The sequence below is a fragment of the Pygocentrus nattereri genome, chromosome 15 (assembly GCF_015220715.1).
Source record: "Pygocentrus nattereri isolate fPygNat1 chromosome 15, fPygNat1.pri, whole genome shotgun sequence".
NCBI classification, from domain to species: domain Eukaryota; kingdom Metazoa; phylum Chordata; class Actinopteri; order Characiformes; family Serrasalmidae; genus Pygocentrus; species Pygocentrus nattereri.
The window spans coordinates 11,892,312-11,914,182 of record NC_051225.1 but is presented as its reverse complement, the minus strand read 5'-3'; the positions used below and the strand labels follow the sequence as shown (position 1 = coordinate 11,914,182).

The 21,871-nt window shown below is 37.7% G+C and overlaps 1 protein-coding gene and 2 non-coding genes across 7 annotated transcripts in view; 1 reads left to right on the top strand and 2 right to left on the bottom strand.

The window, feature by feature from the left end:
- dennd5a (DENN/MADD domain containing 5A) overlaps window positions 1-21,871 on the top strand; it is a 63,188-nt gene that overhangs the window by 2,558 nt on the left and 38,759 nt on the right. The window lies entirely within an intron of this gene.
- On the bottom strand, window positions 13,685-13,741 carry LOC119265305. Its single transcript, XR_005131574.1, has one exon. It is a non-coding gene; the product is annotated as a U7 small nuclear RNA (small nuclear RNA).
- On the bottom strand, window positions 14,793-14,848 carry LOC119265306. Its single transcript, XR_005131575.1, has one exon. It is a non-coding gene; the product is annotated as a U7 small nuclear RNA (small nuclear RNA).

The window sequence follows — 21,871 nt, the reverse complement described above, 5'->3', positions numbered from 1 at the left end:
TGCTTTCAAAGAGTGGGACAATATATTTATTATTGCCCAGTGCTAATTCTTTGGTGATGTGAAGCTGAAGCTAGATATTCACCAGCCTCTTGTTCGAATTTTCCCGTTCCACCTTAAATCATGCAGCAGTTACATTCTGGCACTTCAGGTGTCAGCACTGCTGGACTATTTTAGGTGGAATGGGAAAGTTAGCTAGCTAGCTACCATGACATTAGCACGCCGGTTTTTCTTTTTTTCTCATATCATTCTGTTTGGAGTGTGACTCTGAAGAACCTCAGCTTGGAGGAGCCCTCACGGTTCGCTGTCCCCTCTATCTCAACAAAAATTGAGAGACCCTAACCCTAGATGTGAACACCGAAATGAGGGCTGAGTAGTAGGGGCAAGGGGTGAAATTGGACTGGGCCAAAGTCATTGTAAGTGGTTTTATGTGAAATGGTCCATTGTTGAGAAACTTACTAAATTGTATTTCTTCACAGTGGGGCTCATAGGAGGCTGTGGTCACAACATCTGCATTGCAAATATAGCAGTTTTGTACAGCACTTTATTTAAAACGACTGGTGACTCACACTTGTCTGTTTTTGGATTTTTATATGTAAAAATTCTATGGCTTGAACAGAAAAGAATTAATTGACATGCTGTCATGAAGAAATCCTACCATATCAATGGTTGTTGTGTTCTGTATAGCGATCAAGAGATCTCTCAGTGAAAGTTCAGTTAATTTGTTTTTTATTACAGTGATTAATTTAACTTAGTTACTGCAGAAAGAGAGAAGCATTTGTGATAAATAAATAAATTCATAAATTCATGTGTTTATTTACAAGTGATTTATTTCTAAACTCATGGCAAAATATTAAGCATTCCATGCCTAGTTTTCACTGATTTTGTTCAGTGTCAAGTGTCAAACGACCCAAGGTGTGTGCGACATCAGCTTTGGTCTCATGAACATAAGCACTTTTTTATGCACTTCCTCTTTAAGTGGCTGCTGTCATGCTGAGGTTTTATGGTGAAGAGAAGATTGTGTGTTGTTGCATGCGCCGCTGTGCTGGTGATAACAACGCATGTTTCACTTTAGTTTTGCACTTTCATTTTGCATTTCCAAGATGTCACAGATTGGATTTGCTGGTGTTCTGCTACAAAGCCATTAACACCTAATTTATTCCACACATGACTTTGTGCCACTGGCCTTGTTAACCCTGTGAACCCTTCACATATTCTTCAGTTTAAGATTTTTCATTGTTAATCTTCAAGATTTAAGACCATTCAGAAACTACTATGAACCTACTATGTTATGTTTTCTAAGTTATGTAATTATGAGAGTGAGGAACCTAATAGACCTAAAAGGGGGCTTATGCAGGGGTAGACAGATAAAAATTTGCACTGGTTAATTTATCTTGTGGCCAAAGTCAAGAATTTGTGGCCAGACTCATAGAAACTTATGTTTTATATACATTGTATTTACAGTTTACAAGCATACCCAGTCAAAAATTTTTTTAAAGGAAATATTTATTAAAACACACAGTCAATCATACACGTTTGGCAGTCTGAAGCTTGTCCTCAAGGGGGAGCTGTTAACACAGGCGTCATTCTAAGAGAAGAAAAATCCATGAACCCAAACTAGAAGGATCTTACAAATGTGTTTGCAGCCACAACTTTCACAGCGAGAGCTAAAATAGTTCATTACAAAAAGATTGGTGAGTGTCCGTAATGACAATATTTTATTGATATCACGAAAAATTGTTGCAAAACGCTTTTTTTATAACATGGAGTTAAAATTGTAGCTGTAGTGAATGTAGTATAGTTAGTATAGTGTCTTGAATAGGGCGCTACAGGTTCTGTTTTATCTGTTCCAACTTCCATCTCAGAAAAAATGTGCATTTTGAAAATGTTTGGAAGTATTTTGATAATTTTTTTAGCCATATCGTCCATCATGAGTTATTTATTTGATTTATAATTTGAATAAGATTTTCATTAAATGAGTTCATGCTTAGAAACATGTAAGCTTAACATATAGAATGTAGGTCTAAGCTGCAGCAAACTGTGTTTGTTTAACAAGATAATATAGTGCTAATTATGTTTAAATGTTGACCAGATGTAGTGAAATATAATTGTTTTGTTATTAATAGTGCATATTTGTGAAAATGTGGGAGCTCGTTGCTCTTAGGGTTTAATGTTATTTTGAATGGCTGTTGAGAAGAGCGCTCCAGATGGCTGAACCTAGTTTCCTTGTCAATATGCTGACTATATTTTCTTGTCGAAACACATTGCGGTAATGCAAAGCATGCATTCTGAATCTGGGTCACTTGTTGCACTGTAAGATGAATACAAAGGAATGAGTAAACCTCACTGTGTTTTGGAAAGCAAGGAGTGCTTTGGTTACGGTGGAAAAACAAACAAGACACAACTTTCCTGCCGTGCTGCGTTCGTCTGTTTAATGTATGATGAAAGTTTGAAAGTGGTTAGATTCATCCAGCATATCTGTGATTGACCAGAAGCCTGTAGAGTGTAGTTACTACAGGCCCTAAATTGTGAATCGGATAATAAAGCTGAGATAAACAGACTAATTGCATGACTTTACAAATACTTTACCAGGTCGTTATCATGATTGTTTAGAAATGTAGTAAACTGTTGTATTTATGTGAGTGTGGCCTTGTGGAAAACTCAGTTATTATAATTATTATCATATTTTTACATTTTGTCCATCCTCTTTTCTTCCTCAAACCAGAGGCAGGAGTCAGAGAGAGTATGACCTATTTTACAGTCAATAGAAGAAAGGCTGTAATTAGATTAGTGAAGGTTACTATACAAAATGGGCCTCCCAGTATTAGGATTGAGAACCACTTCCCTTAATGATTTCGCCAACTAGTCTTGTGAGATTACCCGTCCCATGGTGTCCCTTAGCCATTGCTGATGGATGAGTGTTTGTGCTTGTGTTGATGGCCTGGAACTTGTAGGCTGAATTTTTTTGGCATGGTTTGCTAGTTCTTGCTGTAGGTTTAATAAATTGCGCCTGTGATACACCAGAATCAAAATTCTCGGCTGAAAGTGAAAATCAAGACACGCTGAGCTGAAAACCGAAACGGAAAATCGATAAAAGCTAACAGTAAATAAAAACAGTTTACACAGACAAGAATGTTTTTGGAGCACCTGTGCAAGAACAGATTATAACCCAAATAGCCTAACACTTCATTATGCGAGAACACAAACATGTCTTTCAGTGGTGTGTACTGCTGACATCCAGCTATACTTACAGAGCCTGTTGAGAAAATGACCTCTCCAGGCATCGATGAAAGTCAGAAGAACTCGTCTCTGTTTATCACAATGACATATTTTAAAGTTTTTTCCAAGATAAAAATCCCCTAATGTCTTAAAAGTTGATTAGATGTGACTCTACACATTTGCCTTCATTCAGTATTCATGGATCTATGAATATGCAAAGAAACATTTGCCTTCAGGGCTTTCTGCCGGAAAGCAGCTTTCTCCACATTCCATATGCACCTGAATTAGCTAACCTTATCTTGCTAATGCTATACTAGCAGCTTAGAAGGATGAACTTTATCATGACATCTTATTTTGTGAACAACAACAACAAAGTGGTGATTTTTTTTTTTTGGTCAGAATTATGGTAATGAATATAGCTATCTTTTAATTTAGCGAGCTTAGCTATCCGACAGATGTTTTGAGTAATGTATGCTAACTTTTTTTGTCAATCCCCCGAGGCTGTATAAAGGGTCCTTTCTGTATTTTGACATGAATCATCATGAACCTCGTAAGGCTAATGTTGTCTAGCATTATCTATCACAGTGCAGATTTGTTACTAGGCTGAAATCAGCTTCTTATATGTCAGCTTCTTGCTTGAATTTCTTGCCTTGAAGTTACGTTCTGGTGCTCAAGGCATTCTGATTCAAATTTGACCATAACTGCTGCACTGTTTAAGACGGAACAGGTAAATTGGAACACGAGGCTTATGAATAAGCAGAAAACGGCCGGTCCTTTCACTGCAGCTTTGTATATTTGTTGCACACAGTCAACAGATAAAACACAAGAAAAAAAAACATGTACAGGTTGCTTCATATGTGCGGTGTCCGCAGGATAAATGGGTGGAACCGTGGCAAGCTTCAGTGGTTAAGTGGCAAACCCGTTTTTGAGTAAAATTTGCAAAACCGTCCTCTGGAAAATGGCTACTGCAAATCCGGTTTGGTAGGGACAGTTAAATTTTTACAAATAAACTCCACATGTTTTTCTCTGTTTTTCCAATCCATTGATAACACATGAAGTGTCACATTTTCTTCTTTGCATCCTTTTGCAAAAATGATCAACTTTGCATCTGAAAACTGAACATGTCTCTGCCATAATCTTGGCAAAAAATATGACATGTAGCCAGCTATACCTGACTTTGATGCACACCTCGTTCCACCTAATTTATATAGATAGATAGATAGATAGATAAGGCTTTATTGTCATTCGCATCACAGGTGGTACATGAGGTGGAACAAAACATTGTACTCACAGTCCTAGTTAACTCCCAAAAGTAACATAATAATAGAAGGTGCAAATAAAATGTGCAAATAACAGCAGCATGAAACACTGCAGCATGAGTATGAGGTAGAAGGTGTACATCTTAAAACTGGTGTATATATATATATATGTATATATATATATATATATATATATATATATATATATTATATATATATATATATATATATATATGTGTGTGTGTGTGTGTATATATATATATATATATGCTAATGATATATGCTAATGATATGGAAAACCTCAACTCATCAGTGGACAAGATTGGTTCCTTGCGTTTGCGACATATAAATCCTCGCCTGTCTGAATCTGCCTTCCTGAGGTGGTCACTGTAGCTCTGCAGTTTCAAAGCAGAAATACAGTGTTGACTACTTATTTCGCTCATGATGTGTCGTCTAGCATAGAAAAGACACCACATGAACATGCTAACAAGTTTGAAAATTTGATTTTCACTGGAGGGGGCCTTTAAGATATCAGATTATTATTTTCTTTTTATTTTTATGTGCAAAACAACCAGCAGCTCGATGGCTCTCATATACAACAGAAACATCTAATGGTGCATTTAATTTGATTGCATTGGGATGTTAGGGGATAATGAGGTATTTGTAAATGCTTTTATGTATATTTTTTATGTAATAAAAATATGATTATAGAGCACTTTTCGCTTACCTCTTTCACACTTGCAGACATACAGACACAGACATACACATGCACATTCAAATGGCTGAGCTGTTTAGAGTAACTGGAGTTGATAAACAGGCTTAATATGTCTGAGCTTTCAAGTTGGCCCATGTGCCACTCAAGAGCTGTTTGAAGCCCTATTTCTAATTACAGACCTCTTACTCTTACTGACAGGGTTTATTTTAGGCCTGTTTTGCTTCTACAAAGTGTTGTTTTACCCAGTGTAGCTGACCAGCATCTGTATACAAAGAGCAGGAGTGCTTCAGGATCCAGGATTTCTTACCTACTAAGGAAACAGGGCGGCGCGGTGGGTAGTGCTGTGGCCTCACAGCAAGAAGGGCCTGGGTTTGATTCTCTGGCTGGGCAACCAGGGTCCTTTCTGTGTGGAGTTTGCATGTTCTCCCCGTGTCTGCGTGGGTTTCCTCCCACAGTCCAAAGACACGCAGTCAGGCCAATTGGACATGGCTGTGAATCTGTATGTTTGCCCTGCAATGGACTGGTGTCTTGTCCAGGGTGTATCCTGCCTTCTGCCCTTTAGCTTATGTGTTGCTACTGTTCTGTATTGTATAGTTTCAGATTGGATTAATTCTTTTTTTTCCTCCTTCTTCCAGTTTAGTATTTTATTCTGGTATAAATTTGATACTGATACTGGGTGTCAGAACGTTGACCTCAGTTACAGTGCTGAAAATATTAGTAGGCAAAGCTGACCAGAAACATGACTCCCACTAGGAAAGATGTTTTGTTAATGTTGGCCTTCATTTACCCTGTCCTTTTTAATTCACTGTATTGCACAACCCACTTCCTGTCTCCTCCACATCGTCCTGTGTACTCGCTGCAGCAGCCAGGCCTGTGACGTGCACAGGCGCTGTGAGAGCTACTCTCCCTTTCTCTTTCTCTCCCTCCCACAGTGTGCAGGCGCAAGGAAGTCCATTCTCCCACTGAAAGCCAGCTCTGTTGCTGCTGGTCCATTTCTGTGAAAAAAACTGGGATTTGAGCTGAAAATGCACACTTAAATCTTTTTATGAAGAGGAAATGAGGACATATGGGTCTTTGATTCATTTTTCATAACCAAGCGGTTGCTAAATCAGACATGATTATTGTAAACATCATTACATTTACTTATTGAGCAGATGCTCTTATCCACGGTGACTTCATAGTAACATATTATCATTTCACACTGGTCACAGCTTATATTTGTCCATATTTGTTCATTACAGGAATGGATAACTTTATATTACCGTTTCTTAAACTAAATAGACTTTATATAGACGATGTTTGAGCATCGCTTTTAGCTATTCTAGTGACCATGCATCCGCTTCTTCCAGAACGTGTCTTCTTTTTGGCTTCTAAGTAACACATCTGGTCAGTATTTCTAAATGAGCTGAAATGTCCAGAGTCTCCTCTGTGTCACCCACCGTAAATATCATAAGAACAGTATCATGACATTTGCGTATTGTTACACCCTTAATGGTCATTCTCCTAATTATTAACTGTTAATTAACTGAAAGTGATTTTCACTGGAAGATCAGTTTATCAGTCCAACTCTTCTCAAAGTGCTGCTGCTGAAATTCAATGTCTGCTGTCTTGATTCTGGACATAGATTGGACATAGATTTGGTTGAGCAGCAGTTGAAAAGTTGAGCAGTGTGTGATCCCTAATCATTTAGTATGTGATCCCTAATATTTCAGTCACCCAAAAAAATTAGCAAAAACCAGTTGAATGGTGTAAGATGCCCAGTATTTTTATAATCTCTTCAGACTTTAAAAGTCATGTAGTGAACCCAAGGCTAAACGGTGTGGCAACATATCAGCTGTAATTTCAGTATTATACCCAATTCTCAATTTTATAACAATTCTCATTTTTTTAAAGCAAAAATATATATCAACTGGTCATATATTTTGCAGCTCTAGCTTGAGTCTCCTTTCTTCAGTTAGCTAATGATGTCCCTGCTTTCTGCTGCTGTTTTGTTGAGGAAAACCTCTCTTTCTCTCATCTGATGGGAGCAGGGCAGCGAGGAAGGTCACATGGCCATTTCTGTCTGCTTCTCTAGCCAAGAGAACTCACTTCCAGCAAGTGAACAGACCTCGTAATGGAAGCTGACTCTCTCCACAAATTGGAGTAGAGCGCTAGGGACGCATGCTGAATGAACTCATGCAGCCTCAAGCTAGAGCCACATCTGTATATACTGTCTGAATAGGGCCTGTGTGTTTGTGCAGTCTGGTATAAAGAGGCTGTCTCTGCTGTGTTATCATATTTGTGTGGGGAACACTGGTCTTCTGCATTAGTAAGATGTGAGTGGAACTTCCATAGAAAGTTTGGCAGCGTGTTATTATCACTGAATGACAAAGTGCTGTTACTCAGCTTCTGAGGGAGGTGTACATTTGTCTAATCATTTCAGGGTAAGATTTGATGGCAAATGAAAGGTGGTGTATAACTTGTTTTTCAGAATTGAGCAAGTTTAATCACTGATTTTGATCTCAAAGAAACTGTTCTGCTTTTTATTCAAGACTTTGTGACTAGAGGTGTTTCTGAGTCATCTTGGGAGTTTCCTAGAAAGGCTAACTGATGTTAACAAGGCCTGCCTGTTGATGCGTTCTCTGACAGAAACATGAATGTAATTTCTGATTCACAGGTTTGGTGATGGGGCAGGTTCTGTACTCTGAAATGAGAGTTTGAGTTCCTTGCAGTTCAGTAATTAACATGCGGAGACTCTGATTATTATTGTCTTATGGAGATTAGGAGTTTGGGTGGAGATCAACTCTTCTTCTCCCTCCTCTCTGGCTGTTTCCTCAGCCTTTGTTCTGTAGTGCAATGCATTTCTTTTTGTCCTTAGCACAAAGATGACAGATTACCATCACTCATCTGTCATATTTTCTTGCATTTTCAATTAATTTCCTCATCAAAGCAGCTTAAGCTACACTCTTTCAGTTTGTTTTTCTTCAGCCCCACAATGGTCATCTGAAAGCAATAAGAACCTGAAATGTTGCTTTAGGCTTGGACACCAGGGCACCAACTGTGGGTGTATGGATACTGGAGTCATTCGTTAAGAAAACAGAAATTTTGGCATGAGTTTAAGGCTGTGCCTCAAGATATGTTTTACGTATTTCACGTATCCATGTTGGCTTAATCTTTGACTTACATCACTGAGCATCATTTTAATGATTGTAATTTATTGTTCATTAAATGACAGAAGGGACCAGAATGTTTCAAAATTACTGACAAAACCCTCCTTTATCCCCAGTGACAGGGCACAGGGGCTTCATTAGCATATGTATGAAAGGGTGGGCCTCCTGCCAGGAGGCTGCCATTGGCTGGCTCATGGCCTGTTTGCACCACCAGGCCCTTAGTACATTGGGGATGGGGCAGCTGGGCTGTAGACACGCACACACATTTAAATGCTAACCTCTCTGGAGTTTCCCATGCACCCCCGCTCTTCTAGTCTTTTTCTCAATGACATCACTTTGAAAGCGCTCTCGTTGGAGTGCATCTCCTCACTCTGCCTGCTGGTCAATTATTTATGCACATGCTGAAGAAGCACCAGAATTCAGGAGGTTCTTAACACATCTGTGTGCTCTTTTTTCTTTGCAATGGCTTATCAAAGATGCTAAGCTTCCATTTGAAATAACACCCTAAAAACACATACCAAGTGGACTTTCTTTGCTTAGAAGCATTTTTAGAAATATTGTATCTTAAATATTTGTCTGCAGGTCATAGTCTTATAATGAGTGTTTATAAACTCTGCTTCGGAAGCGATGCGGCTGCTATGGATCTTCTTTAGGACCAGCAGTAGATTTGATTGAGCAGTAGTAGTCTGTTTAGTGATATTAGGGCTGAACTACTTGTGGACAACATGTAATTGTGATTTTTCTGGCCAATATTGTGATTATGATGTAAGTTTATTAAGATTAGGCTAGCGTGGAAAAAATTCACCAAACAAATTGTGCTGTAAAAATTAAGTGGGGTTAATAAACTGGCTGGAACAAAACAACATTAATAAAAGGTTATACATAAATTAAACATGAATTTAAAGGTTTCTAGCAAAACCTGACAAAACTGAGCTAAACTTGATATTGTGGCAGTTTCATGGCTCAGTCCAATTTAGTCAGAGTCTGAAGATCAGACTACACACTTGGCAAATGGTATTGCGTTCATTTCTGGCTGATTCCAGGTTGTTTAGCTGTTCTTCTGTCACAGCTGCCAACTGAAAAGCTGCTCAGTGGTGATGACAATTTGGGAATTTAGTGTAAGGAGCTGGAGAACGAACTGTCAGCAGTGCAGCGAGTGGGCGGAGCTTGTTACTCTGACGTAGCAACAAGCTACTTGATATGGAACGACAATTTGGCTCTGCTATGCGTCGTGCCAAAGAACACTGTGGAAGCCATGATAAAATAACCACTGCCTCATGTGGCTTATTGCTTTTTGAGTTTGTACCTGCTAAGTACTGTAGGATTGAAGATGTATGTATAAGACAATGAGCCTCATTCACCAATATGTTCTTATGTTTTATCTCAAATATTTTCTTGAGAAAGGTCTTAAGAAATGTCTACGTCAGATTTATGACATATTCTTAAAGCGCAGAACTGTTCGCAGCTTTGTGTTTGAGTGCGTGTCAATTCTCCTTTTACCTAAGAACAAATCCAAATAAGAAAACATTAGTGAATGTCAGAATCTTCATAAAAAATGCATAAGTTTGTTTTAAGGAAATTTCTTCTTAAGAAAGGCTCATAAATGAGGCCCAGTGTTCTTTAATGTAAAGCATACTTGGCCTGAGTTTGCTTCGTTTGTGGGTTAAAGGAGGTCTGTGTTAGTTTGATACGCTCAAATATAGAAACCATGACTCAGTGTTCTGAGACCAATTGAAATGCTGAAACGGCCGAGGTGTGAAAGCATTCTAAGCACACCAAGTTTGCAGGCGGGTGTCAAACAACGCGCTCTATGTTTCTTAGAAAGCTTCAAAATCTGATCACGAACCTAGAATGTATCTGGGGAAATAACTCAGTTATGAACACCCTGGGAGATCTTTCCCTGCTGTCAGGGGAAGATAGGAACAGCACACATTTAAGAAAGACACAGACTGCAGCATTTTTATAAAGCTGCGCACTGACACCTCATTACTTTATAGCCTATCTGGCCCAGCACCTCCCTCCCTCTCCTCACCCTGCTCAGTCCTAAGCTAAGGCAAAGCAAAGCAAGCAAAAATGCATTCAGCTATTACCACAATACAGTGAAGAAGGCTGAATTAAGTTTTGCCAGAATTTCACGTGAGATTAATCCTCTCAGGATGTGATGTTGTTGCTTGTGGTTGCACGTCTCTAACCTCATGGCTCACCTTTGAATCAGCCTGACTCTAATAGGGCCGTCATGATAAATCATAGATTGACATTTATGTTCTTAATGAACTGGCAGTTGGTTAGCAAACTGTGTGTTAGTGCATATTGCGCACTTACTCGATGTAAATAAGAAATCACAGCATAATTTCATTCACATTGTGATGTACCTGAGTGAAACGTGATCAGGCAGATTTTCTGAGGTAGCTGAGATTTCACTCGATGATAGGTAGGGGTGGTGGGAGTGGAAGGTGAAATATAATATAATATTTAGAAAATTTAATACACCATAAATTAAGTATGATTTTTTCCATACCCAGTGATGCAGACAAAAATCAGATCATGTTGTAAACATCACCATACTTCAGTCACAGATTACTAGAAGACAAAGTTTCAAAGCAAAAAAGGTTGTGTTAATTTCAGGTTGACTAAAAGTGAGGCGCAGGCTCATTGACATCCATTTATATACGTATATAAGTCTTTTTAAAGGCCTATATACCTTTTGTTTTCTAGTCGTTTGGAATATTTTAAGTATCATGGTTTATTATTGTACAGTTAAGTCCATTGTTTCTTGTTTGACCTTTCTTAGAAGTTCTGATTACTCAATCAGTCGTCAGTATCAGCAGTAGATTACTTAATTATTAGTATAACTGCAAAGACATGCAGTCCTTCTGCCCTTTTTCCTAATCAGTTGTGAATAATGTGCTACTTGCTCAAAATAATGTGCTCAATCTTGATTGAGTTTCCCTAAGAGAATTGCGCCTCCTGAGCCTCTCTTCACTTGACGCCTTCTCTCTGTATGCCATGAGATCAGAGAAAAAAAGCTCTTCTCTTTCAAAAGGGTGCCTCTCGAGCTCATTCCATCCCTGTCCCCTCTGCTTATGCCACGAGGACATCTCCCACGAGCTCAGTGTGTACTGGCAGCATCGTAGAAAAAAGGCCTCCCTCACATTGCGTTTTAGATTACTTCCACTGTCCAAATTCTGGGTATGCAGAATATATTGTATATGGTTCTATATAGCACTAAAAAGGGTTCTGCTATTCTTATGATGACAAGCTTGTGACAAGAACGCTTTGGTGCTATACAGAACCATATAAACAAATCTAATGAACCATTTTACCACTTTTTAAGCACAGACATGGGTTGTAGAGTGTTTTCTTTACTAAAGAATCCTTAAAGAACCAAAGAAGCTTTAAAAGTAGGCAAGCTAGCCCAATCAGAGGTGACCAGACCTCCTTGTGTTGTGACATCACCACAAAAGCTTACTGGCAGTTTGACACACTACATTCAGGGGTCGAGCCTCAAGCCAAAAAAGGTGGATATTCTGGTCTTCTTGGCCAAAATAAATCAGGCTTGAATCTCAGTTTATAAAGTATGGCAATTTAAATTGCAGTTGCAATGTTAGTCAGAAAAATCACAATTAGATGTATTTCCCACATCGTTCAGCCCTAGTTTAAAGCGATATATTCCCCACCAGTTAGCACTGTGCAAACTGCATGCCTAAATTTTCAAATACTTGCCTCAAACATCGGCAAGTTATTGTCATCTCAAATAGAGTTGCCTGTGTGGTTTCTGATTCTGTATGACAGAGATATTTGTAAAACTGGATGAGAGTAGGTCACTAAAAATTAATAGCAGCCACCATAAAACGTGAAATTTGTCTGTACTTTTTTGTAGATAATGGATGTCTGAAGTCTGAACTATCACTTTAAGGCAGGCAAACTTGTACTTTGAGTAATGTGAACAAACTGAAACCTGTGTACTCAAATGCATGTGTTGGGGGAGGGTTGGGCTTTTCACAAGGGGACATTTCACAGCTGTTTGCATATGTTTGGCAACGTGGCCCATTTTCACAGGAAACCATTGAGAATGTGCTGTCTGCTCTCTCACCATCTCTCTGTGAGTCTTTCTCTCTCTCTCACACACACTTATCTTGGGACTCCATTGTAATCTGGAGCTATTGTGTTGAAAGGATCAACCCTGTGTCCTCACATTGGCCCTAATCCCTTCTTTGGCAGGATCATATTACAGAACACCTTAATTCTCATAGTGGTTTAAGGCATAATTTGTCTTTCCTCATTTGTCCTTTATGAGTTGCTAGTACGGGGCATTTGTTCAACACATTCCCCATAGCTATCTGACTTAGTAGTCATTGTTATGCTTTTGAGTACTTTTAGCAATGCAAAGTCTTTACAGATTTTGCTGAAAAGAGTAGTTTCAGGATTGGTAATACTAAAGTCTGTGGATGTGTTACAGGGTGGACTGTTTGTCTACAGTATTCATGCCCTCTTACACATTCCAGTCAGGCCTTGGGTCTCAGTCTCTCTATCTAACAGCAACATAACTTTCACTCATCACCTGGAGCTGCTCATTCTTGATAAGACCAGTATTACAGGGTCTGGCTTCTGCTGTAATGAGCTGCAGTTGGTTTGCACTCTTGGACAGTATTGAATGGTTTTCTGTGTTTTTTACTGCTTTTAGCTACATAGAATGTAAAATATCAGAATTCTGGGTACGTAGCTTTTACGTGACCTTTAGTAGCACTTGTTATTAGGTCACACATAGAGGCCTTGTGCAGATCCATCACACAGATGCAGGGCAATATTACTGGTAAAGCAGGTACAATCAATGAAACTGTACTTACAGGTGAAAGTTTTAAAGAGTGGTAGGGGTGTAGCGATACGCTCGGCCCACAGAGTGTTACAGGTTGATTTTTTTTTCAGGCCTGGGCTCTCGGTCTCTCTATCTGACAGCAAAATATAACATATAACATTTTTGTTAAGACCAGTATTACAGGGTCTGGCTTCTGCTGTAAAGAGCTGCAAATGGTTTGCCCTCTTGGACAGTATTGAACAGTTTTCTGTGTTTTTCCTGCTTTCACACACAACACAGAATGTAAAATAGTGGCCTTCTGATTTTTTTCATTGGCCTTTTTACTGAGCTTTGATACAAAAAATGGAAATATTCTGTTAGCAATTAATTTTAGTTCTTGTGTAAATAATGACAGATTATGCTGATTTTGTTTTCTGTATTCTTTGCAAATCATTGGTGTTGTTTGGTATTATGGTATTAAGGCAGAATTTTTCATTTCATTTCATTCAGTTTTTCAAGCTTTATCTTTTTTTTGACCAAGGCAGGAGCAGGGGGGTCCTACATATTTCAGGACCCTGCTAGACAAATACTAAAAGAGCAAATTTTCCTAAGGACAAGAGGGTCTCGCTGTAGTGGGGATTGTGCTGCAGAGTTGCTACGTTGATGGTAGCTTTATACAACCTGTGAATTGGGCTGTGGGTGTGTCTTATGCAAATTTTAGCATAGTTGTTCTGCATAATAATTATTTAACGTGATGCAAATTGTGGAACATTTCTAATAAACACTGCTATTCGTTTTTGCTTTTTTAGAGGTGTGTGAGAATTCAAAGTATGGATAATCTAATATTTGCATGTTTTATTTTAAAGTAGGCTCGAGTTTTAAGGAAGGCTCGAGCTTTATACAGTTGATTAATAGGTCATAATCAGTTTCAGAAGCTCCGCTCCACTGTACTTTCTTTAAATTAGTGATGGTAGAAAGTAATAAGACTATGAATTGTTTGAGCTCTTTGAATAAAATGAATCAATTGCTCAGAGGAATGAAATGGTCTCATTTTGTTGATGGTGGCCTTTTAAACATTGTGAATTGAGCTGTGGGTGTGTCATATGCAAGTATCTAGTAAATAGTGCTTCTTTTGAAAATAAACCATTTTTAAACACAACCTGATATTGAAAAAACAGAAAGAAGTATAAAATAATCAGTATGTAGTCAAGCTAGCCCCCCCCTTATACTACATTGCAGCATAGACTTTTACAAATATTCTGGTTGACATTCTGCTTTAAGTGCAGCCCTAGGAGATCGTAAATGGTTACAATGCGACTAGACAAACACTGCAAGTTTCCTGTTAGAGAAAGGTTTTGATGTAGAGAGTATTGTTTTGCATGTTTGAAATTAAACTGTGAAAATATAAAAAAATATATAAAAATAACACTAAAAACAATAGTAAGATAATAGTAAAAAGTACAGTTAAGTGTTTGTGTTTTTGAGAAAATTACAAATCTGGATCATTTACATCTCACCAAATACAGTACACTGAGCATGATGGCTTTACATTGATACAGCTCTAAATTTTCTTAGAACAGATGTATGCTTTAAATGAGTGTGTTTTTATAAAGGACCACTGGTCAGTTTATTTGATTTTCTGTTTTTAACCCTATGTAAGGGGGTCCATTACTTTTTGGACCCTACTAGACAAATACTAAAAGAGCAAATTTTCCTGGTGTTGTGGAAGCTTCATTGTAGTGGAGATTGTTCTACATAGTTGATACACTGATGGTAGCCATAGGTAAACCAGTGGGCGTGTCATATGCAAATATAGTATTTTTCTTTTATAGAACAACTACATACATCAGTAAGTAAATATAGTAACCAGTACAAGTTGTCAGTTGCCTTTACAAGCGTTTAGGTTGCTTTAAAACTAGACTTAACTTCTCCTATTTCTGCTTCTCTTTCGCATGATGATGAGTAGTATATATGTGCTGTATATATCTTAAAGTGGGAATCGTTATTATATACAGTACTGTGCGAAAGTCTTAGGCACCCAAGACACATTTTCAAAATCTGTTCATTTGTGCAGTATGTGTTTATTTGCTGAGAAAAGTGTTAATATTTGAACAAACCAACTGAAGTTAAAAAAAAACTAATAATGATTTTATATATATATAAAAGTCCAGTATTATATGTAGTTAAACAGCAACTCCTGGTTTGACCAATCAGTGCTTCATTAAATTGTGCTCATGACGTAATTGATGATATGAATATGAATTTATTCTTATGTATATTGTGATAAACACACTGCTGAGGTAAATTGTTTACAATTTCCATAGATACCTAAAACTTTTGCACAGTACTGTATACCTCTCTCCCAAATACTCTTGTCCAAAACTCTACTTGCCTTTCCCTGAACTGACACTATCCCGCTTCGCTGTTCAGACAGTGAGATTTGAAGAACTTCTGTAGTACAGAACAAACAGATCAGAAAGTAATTAAAATATAGTTTCAAGAACACGCATAGGAAATAACCCAAGCAAGTTTTTCAGTGAGGAGAGAGGCTCATGGTGGCAGACATTGTTCTGCAGGGTTGCTACACTATTGGATTTGTACGCAAGCGTTAAGCCTATGAGTGTATTTATGGATTCGTCCATAGAATTGCTATTGCATACAGTAACTCACAAGAAGAAATAAGTACTGTGCTGTTGCACCTGCATATATGCACACATTAAATGAAAGGAATGGCTACATATCACATTAAATAAATAGAGAATTCTTTCTTGAATTTTACATTTTTATCACAAACTGAGTGTCTTACTAATATCAAATTGCTTTGTCTGTGCTTTTAAAGCTAGGATATTTAAAAGCAATAACATCTTTTGTAACTACAGAAGTCTCCTCTAGAACATCTCTGATTTCTATGGAATAGAAAAACTGTTCCAATAAAAAGTTTAATGTTGTACTGAGTGGAGAACAAATTTAGAACCCACAGCCTTTTGCACTTAACCTTTGTTTTTATTATACAAGATGCTAAATGCTAAATGAGCAGATTTCTCTCGCAGTGTGCTGCTCTCATTATAGTTTCTTTTCTTTGCAGGGTTGCTATGCTGACGGTGAAGCATCAGAGTTAAAATTTGCATTATTATAATGCATTATTCAGTATTGGTGACTAGTACTTTTTTAGTGAATTTGAAAGTTTTTATGACATGCTAATATTGAGAAAATGACAGTGACAGTGAAAGACAGTGGCCTTGTACACATCAGCAATAAACCTGTGGGTGTATCTTTTGTACCTGTGTTCTTCCATAGAACTGCTACTGCATTAAGTAACTCACAAGAACAAATGAGTACAGTGCTGCTACATCAGTGTATACGCACTCGCTAAATGAAAGGGACTGCTACATATCACATTAATTAAATAGAGTAAGGGCCTAGTGCCTCCTTTGTGAGTTTTTGATTTTTGACAAGCTGAGCTTCTTACACACATCAGGCTGTTTGAGATCAATAACTTATAAACTTCTTAAGCTAGAAAATCAACAAATATTTAATAGCTATGCAGTAGGACTATGAAGAGTATGGCTGAACTCTCTATGGTACTTGCCTCACTATGAACTGAAGCTATCAAGCAAAATTTTGGATAATTTTGATTAAATCGAATATTGTACTTAATGAAACGGATAAAATCTTAGCTTTTCATGTTTTTCTGTTTTGGCTCCTTCTTTGTTTTACAGACCCCAAACAGCTTAGGGTCCTACTATACAAAGACTAAAGGCGCCAACTTTCATAATGATGATTTCATTGTAGTAGAGTCGTCATGGGTATGTCATATGTGGACTTTCCTTGATTCGTCCATAGAATTGTGATCACAATAAGTAATCCACAAGAATGCTGTTGCTTACAGACACACTAAATGAAAGAATTGTGAATCTTTCTGAGCTTTGACAAGTAGGGATTTGGCTGTAGGCCTACTTTTACCACAGTGTCCTGCACTGAAGTGGAGTGTAGTTTGGCATGACTTAAGCCATCCATCAGAACTAGTTAATGCTTAGAAGTTGACCACCCCCCTCTCTTCCTCTCACTGCCTGCATCGTCTGGGTGCAGCTGCTTGGGTTGGCATGCATGGAACTAAGCACTTGGAGACTTGATTGGAGGCTTTTCTTGGCATGTGAAATGGAGAAGTAGGACGTATAAACAGGAAACTAGTTTCTCCCACATTTTCAGTTGTTTTTCTACATATTCTGTAGAAACTGGAGAAGCCAACTTGTAGGTCTTCAGAACCTGCTGAAAGTGGTATTGTAGAAGCTGGGAACAATCTAACTAATTTTGTTTTTTGCTAAATAATTAAAAAAATATTTGAGCAAGATTAATATGTAGTATTCTAGCAATGCAGCTTGAGTGCAAATGTTGCAATGTAATAGATTCTAACAGAATTTTAACATACTTAGTTGCTAGAAAGGTCTGGTAAATGAATCCAAAGGCAAGTAGTTCTATGTTTGAACCAAACCATCTTTTCAACCTAAATACATAAAATATATGTGCATAAAAATAAAAATGATTCATGAAAAGAGGCTGTCAATGCAGCAACTTTAAGTAGAACAGCTAGTACCAGCAAAATATATATTTTATTTAATGATACCTAGAGTAATTTATAAGTAAAAATATAGTAACTGTTTGTTTTATATGAGATGGATATGGACTTTTCTCAGGGTTTACATTAGGAGGCTTAGTTGTAACGCTGTTAAAACTAACCCCACCCTATGGAGGCTGCACTGGCTAGCTCTCACTGTGAGACACTCATATGCTTTAAAACTGTGCTTTGTTACAACCACCACTAAGATGATTACATTAATATTGGAGTGAACCCTGTGACCAAAACACACAAGACAGTTATCAAAAAGTACTTATAGTTACTTTAATGCTGCAAAAACATGGTGAATCTCAAGAAGTGTTTGTCAAAGTTCTGTGGAAATTCATATACGATGATGCTATGGGAATTCCAGAAGATGGCCAAAAGGTTACAGGTTATTTTTTAGTTTGTGACACTTTCCGTGTGTATCGAAAGGTTATCAGACAAAAAATATGATAATCACCACATTGAATATGACATAACATCATACAGAATACCCCGCCGGTCACTTCAAGGGATTTTTTGACAGCATTTACATATAGCCCACCTACAGATTGGTTTACAAGGGGAAACACTGTAGATGTAGAAATGAGAGTTCAGATGAGAGCTGTGGTGTTGTTGGAAATTTGATCTTGTGGTCTTTGTCCAGAAGGGCTTTTTGCATGATAATGATTCTGTGACATTTGTTGCCTAAAGGTCATTTTTTTACTAAACCTCACATAATTTTTTTATTACAAATGTCTTTACATATAGTGTTAAAGGGAAACACTGTCAATGTGGAGATGTATGTCATGTTTCAGACGAAGGCTGTGGTGTTGTAAATTTGGTCTTGTGGTATTTGTGTAGAAGGGCCTTTTCTTGATTCTGTGACATTTGTTGTTTAAAGGTCCATTTTAGCTGAATCTCACATGGAGTTTTATTACATTTTACTTTTTTAATTAGTGTTAATTGATGGAGAGATAAAAGACTTCCTCGCCACCATTTTTCAGTTGATGATTATGAAATGGTGAGTGTGAATCATTCCTGGTCATTTTTGGAGACCTTTATTTTGTGTAGTTTTTTTTATTTTTCGATTTTATTGTCTCATGTCCAGATATGTCAAGTTTTGCTTTCGTCTTGGTAATTTTGTCAAGGAAATGATAGTTTTGTTAGGACTCTTCTCAGTCCAGGATTGGCACATGTGATGCTCGGCATTGAGAGGCTCAGCCAGAGGCACTTCCTGGCACACAGAGCGGGGGAAGTGGGAAGTGTGAAAAGAGAGAACGTGACACACTCTCTCTCCCACCTTCCATGTGTTCTCAGACATCACCAACTGCATCATCTATTGTTAGTCTGTCAGTCTGAGTTTGGCCTGATGTGCTGTCATATGTCCCAAAGTTTGCAGACACTTTCTCAACATACATTTCTTAAGCAGTCAAGGGTATCAATAGGGAGTTGTTCCTTGTTTGCTGCTTTAACAGCCTCTACTCTTTTGTGAAAGGCTTTCCACTAGATGTTGGAATATTTTATGTGAGGATTTATTTGCATTCTGCCACAGGAGCATTTGTAATATTAATAATAATTAGTTCTAGATTACAAACGCTGCTCTGATCTCATGCCAGAGTAACTGGATGGTGATCCATCACTCCAGAGAATACAGTTCCTGTGCTCCACAGCCCGGTGCTGGGGGCTTGGCATTGGGCGTGGTGACCTCATGTGCGGCTGCTCCAGAGTCTCCCACTCTCTTGGCAGCACTTTTCCATGGAGATTATACAAGCAGTGTGTGCGCAAATGACCTGTGTCAGCAATGGATGCACCCTTAAAGAAGTTGAATTCACTAATTAGAAGTAACTCAGGGTCGAGAGCAGCGTGATAAATTGTGTTTTTGTTCTTATTTTATTTTCTACGATAAACACATCTTTAAGAGCTACGATGATAATACAGATTAAACGGATCCAACAGCTTAAATCAAATTTTTCATTTTATGTACATAACCTACAGCCATAGTGTGGAAAAATAAATAAAAAATAAATGGTCCAAAATAGCTTGGAATAAAATTCTGTTACATTAATACAGACTCAATTTAAGAATGCGTTTTCCTTCCATTATAAAATTACTATTTTTAATAAATCCATTTTAAGATTAAGACTTTAATTTTAACTGGAAAAACCTTTATATACATTTAAAAAAAATCTTTTTCATCTCATTATCAGTTATAATTCATTGTGTGTTCTTTTAGGTTGTGGTGTAGTTGGAGCCCCTCCTATGTCCATAGCCTCCCACAAAGGGTTGTTTGTTTGTTTGCAGTATTTATGCCTCTGGCCTCATTGATCCATTAGCAAGTCATAATATCTAAAGGCCGACTGCTACTGAGAAAATCATTTTTTTCTCTCCAGCCACAGGCTGACTCATTCCCCACATGATCTGAGGAAGAATCATAGGACAGTCTGGGCCTTGTGGGGTTCATGAGTGAGGCTAATCGGCTGTGCAGCATTGGCATAGAATTAACAAAGCAGATGAACTGTGACGAGACCTTTTCAACACCACACAAACGCTCGTCAGAGCTGGGTGTTAATTGATCTCTGCGCTCCAAACTCCGCCTGCTTCTGTCAAATGTTCTGCACCCTGAATGCAGGGGTAATTAGAGAAAAGAGGAAAACTCCCCTTACACAGAGAACAGACGACAAGAGCGCTGTTCTATTGTGTGATGATTGTTGAGTGATTATGAAGATACGTGTTGACAGACAGCCATTGTTATCACTCTTTTTTTCGGAGTGCCTCACGTGTCTTGAATATTAGACCAGCCAGAAAATCAAATCGAGCCCAGAAAATAATTGTTACACTTGAATTTAATCCATGATAATGGCTATTCTTTCTGATATATTTACATATTAATTTGTTTACCAAGTGATATTGTTCTTAGCAAGGTAAAAATATGGATTGAAAACAGTATACCAGCATATCTGGTATACAGGTTGCAGTTATGAATTTTGTAATAACCTTTTTATATACCGTTTTGTATCATTTTGTTTTATATAACTGTTTAAATACCGTTTTGCCACAAATATGTGCAAATAATGCAGCATAAGGTTATCCTGTTTAGCTGAGTCAGAGATGTTTCAGCAGTCCATCATTGCTCACTGTGTAGTCATTTGCAGTCTGAGATAATGTTTGTCCAGTTAGTTATTGAGGCTGTGGGTATTAGAGAAATACATTAAAAGAATAGCTGGTCTCTTAGTGATTAGCCTTTATGGACACTGTGGCACCTCGGTCAGCTTCCTCAGACGTCAACACAGCCTCAGGGCCTGGTCTTTGGCTGTGAGTAGCTGGTACTGATAGTGTGAATGACTGAAATATTTACCAAATTCCATCCATCTCTGAAATAAGTCACACTTATGAAGCATATTATTTGAGAAACTTGGATGTGAAGCAACATGTCTCACCATTTTTGTTGGGCCAAAAGAAGCGGTTGTGTGTTGCGCATACACACTTTTATTTTGTTAGGGTTACAGTTAGAAAGTGGTATTGACATCTGTCTATATATTCGGTTTTATTTTTATATATGGTTGTGATTGTGGTTCTTATTAAAAGTGAAGGGACACCCTGAGTAATAAACTGCTGATGACCAACAAAAAGTTTTTTTAAATACCTAAAATGAATTTTTATAGAGCATATATTTTACAAATACACTGTACTGTGATATACAAAACTGTCAGATAATTTTGACTCATCTTAGGCCTGAGACCATCATGAAATAGCCTGTTGACTATTAACATGACTGTTAATAGCCATATAAAGAATAGTGTCTGCCTCCAGTTCTTATTCTGTTTGTTCAATTCTGTTCAATTTAAACACATGATTGTGAACGTTAATGGGGGAAAATAAGTGTAGTCAACTCAATTGTAGTCAAATAATTGTGATAAGCCGATTATGTAATAATTATGATAGATCTACGTACGGTTACATATATTTTTGTCCATATTTTCCACTACTGTGTTAAAGTAGCTATAAATTTGTAGTTGTCAAGTTCTGAAAAGTTGGCCTACCTAATACATTTGAGATAAATGGTATGTCACAGAGACTACAATGCCTAGTCATTGCAAGGTAATTCAGACAACACTACTTTTCCATGCCACATGCGTC